The sequence below is a fragment of the Prionailurus bengalensis genome, chromosome A1, assembly GCF_016509475.1.
Source record: "Prionailurus bengalensis isolate Pbe53 chromosome A1, Fcat_Pben_1.1_paternal_pri, whole genome shotgun sequence".
Taxonomy (NCBI): Eukaryota; Metazoa; Chordata; class Mammalia; order Carnivora; family Felidae; genus Prionailurus; species Prionailurus bengalensis.
Genome location: NC_057343.1, coordinates 126,906,414 through 126,913,546, shown reverse-complemented (window position 1 = coordinate 126,913,546; position 7,133 = coordinate 126,906,414). Strand labels below are relative to the sequence as shown.

Here is a 7,133-nt window from a genome sequence, read left to right as displayed (position 1 = left end):
CAATGTCTTCTAGGTGGACGTAGGAGGAAGCAGGAGATAAAGGCTGGGAAGGATGGTAAGTGAAGTTTTCTAGGGATATTTTGGTCAATTAAAAGGAATTTGAGACAGCAGACTCACAATGGAGCTGCCTCAGTCCAGACTCAGTCTCCTTGAAGGACTGCTTCCTCAGCAGCCCTAGAATCTCAGGCTGGAAGCTGAGCAGACCTCATGGATGTCACTTCTGAAGCATCCACTTTTCATCAGCCAGGAAAGCCTAATGGCAAACTGTTGGTCTCTCTGAGAAAAAAAAGATACACTCTCAAAGATTTTTCAGTGTCTAACTTGAAAGGGAGGGACAACTGCACTGTTTCCAGTGTCACAAACACTGTATCAGAAAACAGAGGAGAGAGAGACCGGGAGGAGATAGAAATCCTTTGTGTCAGACAACAGAAATTGTTTAGTTGGGCAGGTTTCCCTGTTAACCAGCTGGTGGGTAAATTACTGCTGGAAGGAATTTATTCTGACCCTGGTGTGCTCTGCCTTAACGTCTTATAGATTTATTCTCAAAATTTATCAGATTCAAGACAAAACCCAGGGCAAGGTAAACCAAAGTTGTGGATGAAAAAAATGCATGGTGGCCTCACTGCAGAACTGGGAGGAACCAATCTAGTATAGTTAGCCAGTTCAGTCAAGATTACTAGAAGGCAACATGACAAGGATTGCGTGCAACCATCCGAAGCTATAAGAGACAAAGAAGAATCCTTCCCTAAGGCCTTCAGAGAGAGCATGGCCCTGCCAACCCTTGATTTTGGACATCTAGCCTAAAGAATGTGAGAGAATAAATTTCAGCTGTTAAGTCACTCTGTTTGTGGTACTTTGTTAAGGGAACCCTAAGAAACTGACAGATTTTGGTAGGACTCCAGTTGTCCCCAAATCCTAGATATAATGTCCTAGTCCATTTGGGCATTATGGTATCATCACAGAACACCACAGCCTGGACGGTTTATAAACAAGATAAATTTATGTCTTATAGTTCTGGAAGCTGGGAAGTCCAAGACCAAGGTGATATTCGATATCTGGTGAGAGCTCACTACTTGGTTCATAGAAAGCTGTCTTCTTGCAGCGTCATTACAAGACAGAACGGGCAAGGAAGCTCCCTAAGGTGTCTTTTAAAAGAGTATGAATTCCATTTATTATGGCTACATACTCATGACCTAATTTCCTCCCAAAGGCCCACTTCTAAATATGAATTTTGAGGGGACACATTAAGTCTATAACATATGCCCTCTCCTTTTAGGGTAAAACTATAGGATTTATGACTATAGAGGCTGGTTATTGGCTTAATAAAAATATCAAGATTTCTCTATCCTATAGACAGCATGAACATCATTATTCTAAAACCCCCTGCAACAGAGGAGGTAGGAGCACAGACATTATCGTATATTTAAATCCCCATCTTGTTGGTGCTAAGCTGTGGGATCTCTGGCAGGGAATCATTTTCAGTGCATTAACTTACACATTTATATTTTTAAATATTGGAGATAACAAGATAAACTTTCAGTAAAGATCCGGTAATTCTCCCTAATTGAATCTGGTGTCTTACCCAATTCTGTTAAGCTCCTTCTGTGTGAGCCACAGAGGTTCCTTGTCCGATGCGGTTCTATGATGGAATGCATCTGGCTCATTTTAAGGTCCCATTACTATTTGCAGATAGCTTTTAGTTTTTAGTTCAGCACACACCCAAAATCCTTCTTGTAAATAGTCTTTATGGAGACTACACTTACCTTCAACATATTCTGCAAAATGCTACATCCTTCCCTACTTGCTTGAGAATGACATTTTTATCTTTTCTTGAATGTCACAATGTACGTATGATGTTTTCTTTGCCTGCTGTGTTCTGACTCACGAGTTGCATGCAGAACCTGTTCCTTGGCACACAGAATGCATGAGGGTTCACTAGGACATTTCCTGTGTAACCCCTTTAAACATCCTTCAACATCCTCAGCTCTGTTCAGACCTACTACACTTCAATAGGGCTTTAGTTAACCCATCTTGCCAATCTCCACTGCAACAAATAAATAGAGTAACTGTTTATTCTTAGTAAGTTGTCTCATTAACTGTTTGTCTCATTTTGATTGACTTTTATACTACACTGAGGCTATGTCTGCATCACTTTTTTTTTTTAATTTTTTTTAACGTTTATTTATTTTTGAGACAGAGAGAGACAGAGCATGAACGGGGGAGGGGCAGAGGGAGAGGGAGACACAGAATATGAAACAGGTTCCAGGCTCTGAGAAGTCAGCACAGAGCCCGACGCGGGGCTCGAACTCACAGACTGTGAGATCATGACCTGAGCCGAAGTCGGATGCTTAACCGACTAAGCCACCCAGGCGCCCCTCTGCATCACTTTTCCATAGGATTAATGCCTTGCATTCTTTTTTTTTTTTTAATTTTTTTTTCAACGTTTATTTATTTTTGGGACAGAGAGAGACAGAGCATGAACGGGGGAGGGGCAGAGAGAGAGGGAGACACAGAATCGGAAACAGGCTCCAGGCTCTGAGCCATCGGCCCAGAGCCCCATGCGGGGCTCGAACTTCCGGACCGCGAGATCGTGACCTGGCTGAAGTCGGACGCTTAACCGACTGTGCCACCCAGGCGCCCCATGCCTTGCATTCTTTTAATTTACTAGGAAATAATGTTCGAGTTAAGATGCAAACTCTTATTTATTACAAAAGAAATGCCTGCAGAAATAAGCTTAACATGTGATGGACTGATAACAGAGTGAAACATAACAAAAATCCTACTATCAACAGCCATTATCCATCACACTAAATTGTAGGGGAAAATGCTTTAGTATTCACATCTTAAACCTGGAAAAATTTTCTAATGGTAAATTTTCATTTTCCCATTCACTATATAGAATTCTGTTAGCATGCCCTTTCGCCAAATAAAATGGAGCTATTATTACAAAGTACTTGTAGACTTGAAAGACTTGATGTTTAGTTGGGAGGAACAACACTTAAGCTTCTAAAACGCGGAGCTACCTAATGAAATAGATCTGTTTGACATCTGGTTTTAGAATTTATAGTATATCTGTAATGCCTAAATGTTGAAGCAATATTGGATAAGATAGTGGTCATTGATAAGAATTAGTTAGGAAAGAACTCCTTAAACAGAAGTGTATTCAAATCTGAAGGAAGTGATGAAGTAGATTGGCAGAGAGGAGATGAGAAGTCTGGGAAGGAACAGACCCGGATTTTCAGCTTAGCTATTAGACATTCATAACTCCTCTCCTGGGTAACTCATATGGCATATCTGCACTCAGCTTCCTTGCTGAAAAATGGATACACTGGAGTTCATGACCTCTGTAATTTAAAACTGTTTTTTTAAATTTTTTTTAACGTTTATTTATTTTTGAGACAGAGAGAGACAGAGCATGAACGGGGGAGGGTCAGAGAGATGGAGACACAGAATCTGAAACAAGCTCCAGGCTCTGAGCTGTCAGCACAGAGCCCGACGCGGGGCTCGAACTCACGGACTGCGAGATCATGACCTGAGCCGAAGTCGGCTGCTCAACCGACTGAGCCACTCAGGTGCCCCAAAACTGTTAATATTCTATGGAGATGAATTAAAAAAAACCAAAAGTAGCAAAAATGATTTTACTCCAGTTGAAGTTACCATCCATTCTAAATTATTGTCTTAAAAAAAGAGGGAAAATGGGGCATCTGGGTGGCTTAGTCAGTTAAGTATCTGACTCGATTTCAGCTCAGGTCATGATCTCATGATGTGTGAATTTGAGCCCTGTGTCGGGCTCTGCGCTGAGAGTATGGAGCCTGCTTGGGATTCTCTCTCTCTCTCGTTTTCTCTCTGCCTCTCCCCCATGTGTTCTTTCTCTCTCTCTCAAAATAAATAAATCAACATTTTTTTTAGAAAAAGAGAGAAAGATATACATTTTTATTGATGGGGTATAAATATTTTATTTTAAAAGTATTATAGCCATTTTATTGGGTCAACCTAGCTAAGCTGTAACCATTTCTTCCCTTGCACATTTCTGGTCATTTTTACCTAAGAAAGAGAGAAACTTTACTTTTCTTTCCAACTCTATTAAAAAAACAAGACTATAAAACAGAGAGTAGTAGAGGATCATAGTAGAGGATCATCCTTTTAGCTTCAGGAGCCTTCTCTCACTCTTAATCCCAGTGACCTTCTTTACAGAACATTTGATAGAAAGCGGCTCCTGTGTAGAAAATAAACTTGTGAAAGATCTTGGTTCCTATAGACGGTCTCCACCACATATTCCTGTAGGGTGCTAAGTTTGTCATTTATATCCTTTGATCTTCAATTTCTTCATCCATGAATGGATGGTAATAATCCATACTTCAAAGGGTTGGTGTGGGAGATAACAAGATCCCATACGTGGCACAAGAAACAGATGATGAACCCAAAGTAGATGCTGACTCTGTGATGACTGAATCTGTCCCAGAGGTCACATTCATGCATATTGTGCTATGAAAAAATGCAGGGGAAGAGAACATGAGTTCCAGAGTAAGAGGTGCCTAAGTCACTGATAGATTTCCAGTGTCTAAAGAGAAATGCTAAGTGCTACCCTTTGGCAGAGATTTATGAGAAATTGTTTGCAAATTTTATTGTGGAATAAGAGTCTGTCCCTATGATTTAATGGTGAAGTCTCCCACTTCTGCTCTCCCTAGAAAAAATTTGAGACAATGTTCTCCAAGGTCCCTTAAGAACAAGTCTACCCTACCCAATTGACTGTATCAAAACCTTGTCATTTCAGCTCATCAATTCTCTTTTTATCTTCCACTGACCTCAAAGACACTGAAAGACTAGATCACTGAAAAGCAATGATCCTTCTCTAGAAGTACAGCATGATCATAACACCTGAAGATTGCCCACATTGTAGTGCTCAGGTCCCTAAGCTCTAGTTCCCTCGAAGTTCTCATGAAAACTCCCTAAAGCCCCGAGTTTCATATTTAATGCCTCCTCTGGAGACCTCTTCATTACCTTCTGCATTGCCTGACTCTCCCTACTTTTCATCCACACCCACACTAAGTTCTTTTTACCAGGTCCTAATACATAAGTCCATCAGACATGATACTGATTGCTAGTGAAGGAGAGTAAGGGAAGGGGTTCATGTTAATCAACCATGTGCTAGGAACTACATCAACTATCCACTTATGTCCTTTAATTTAATGAGTTTATATATTCATAGACTTCCTGGAAATATGGCTTTATGTCTAAGAGTGACTGTAAAATATAATTTTGGAATGTGTAGGGTTGATTGTGGGGGAGAGAACCACATGTAGGCCTCTTTGCATCTCATCCTCATGGGAAGATGCTGACTCCACCCAGTGGTGGGCTAGCGCTGACTAAAATATTATGCCCTTAAAATATAGGTGTGACCTCAAAGTCCTCCCTGCTACTGAATTTACCCCTAGCTCATCATGACTGTGCCCTGACATTAAAGGTGAAAGGGAACGGAAGATGCCTGGTGGAGGGAGATAAGGGGAAGAAAATGTTAAATATGGCTTTAAAATTATACTGTGACACCTGCTCATAATTGGTTGATGTCGTCTCTCAGAAAGAAGCCCCCCCCCACCCCTTCTGATTTCTATGGACTGAATTGGTCCATCTAATCCTGTTGCTTTTTGACTCCTTGTGTAAACCTCACTGACTGTCAGAGCTTCGCTCCCACACCAGTCCATTAGAGCACAATATTGACCGCTAATGGAGAAGGGCAAGGGAGACAATGACAACAACAAGGAAATAATCACCACCAGTTGATACAGCCTCTTTCAAGGACTTCCACACATTCAGCATAGATCACCTCATTTATCTTTACTGCATCCCTAGTGACAGGAGGGGAACTGCAATGATAGAATTCTACTTTAAAAGGGATGAAGTCATAATGCAGAGATTGTGACTTGTCCAAACTCTATCAACTTCAGGAATAGAATCCAGTGGTTCTGTTGATTGTTGGTGTGTATTAAGATATTTTCTCATGATACTTAATGAAGATGGCAAGCACTGACATTTAAGGAGTAGGAAAACTGAGCTAACCCTGATTCCACCCTGCCCTGTGAACAGCCTTCAGTCACTTACTAACATAACAAAACACAACTTGCCCGTGATGGTAAAGAACCTGATTACCCAGCCTGGAAGGGATCAGTGGCTATAATCACATTGAAATAACTCAATTGGGCAAAGAAGGGAAAAGCCTATAACACAGGGTTATATTTTACAAACAAATTGCAAATGTACTTAATAATGATGAGCTGAGAAGACATTGATGATTTTTCAAAGAAGAACACTGAACAGGAGCTGATCTATTGATCCACTGATGTCATTGAGACAAAAAAAAATGTTCAAGATACTTCTAAAATGCTGTTCTTTGATCCAAATTATTAGTCATGCTGAACCCTCAGGCTCACCAAACTTCTGAATTCAGTCATCCTTACTGCTCCAAAGGGTAGATTTCAAATAGAGTGTGGTTGGGGTTCTTGGGCACCTTGGTTAGGCATCTGACTCTTGCTCTTAGTTCAGGTCTTGATCACACGGTTGTGAGTTCAAGGCCAAGGCCCATACTGGGCTCTGTGCTGAGCATGAAGCCTACTTAAAAACAAAAACAAAAATTTTTTAAGTATGGAAACATTCCAAATAATTGTAGCTTACCCCTTTAACACCAAAATGGTTATTTACCATTTGGGGGTAAACACTTTCCAAAAAGTATAATAGAAAGAAGATACAAAGCAGAATCTCACATTTTCTGGATGAAATCCTGCCACTGTTATGAACATTCATGACTTGAGTAAAAGCAGACATTGAAGCTTTAAGGGACTATTGAGGTGTGTAGGGCTACCTTTCCTTCTCTGAAATGTCAGAGAGTGGAATGTTTTTAAGTTATTAGGTATGCTTTTAAAATTTCTCCTCCTTCCTCCTGTGCTGTCATGTCATCCCACAACACGCTTGCTACTGTCATTACCTACATCCTGTAATCCTGATCCCTCCATCACCCCCATGCTACCTGCCACTACTTCTGAATAAGTACATGAGCCCCAGAACATAAATCATAGGTAATGGATGAACATGAGCTCTGAGTATCAGATCACTTGATGTGATTAAGCACATTCCTGTTT

The 7,133-nt window shown here is 40.7% G+C and overlaps 1 long non-coding RNA gene across 1 annotated transcript; it reads right to left on the bottom strand.

Annotated features, from left to right (window-relative positions):
- Nucleotides 1–3,936: 3,936 nt before the first annotated feature.
- Nucleotides 3,937–5,892, bottom strand: LOC122473956. The gene is made up of 2 exons (XR_006294752.1): nucleotides 5,825–5,892; nucleotides 3,937–4,485 (listed from the first exon to the last, which is right to left on the bottom strand). It is a non-coding gene; the product is annotated as an uncharacterized LOC122473956 (long non-coding RNA).
- Between the last annotated feature and the right edge of the window lie 1,241 nt (nucleotides 5,893–7,133).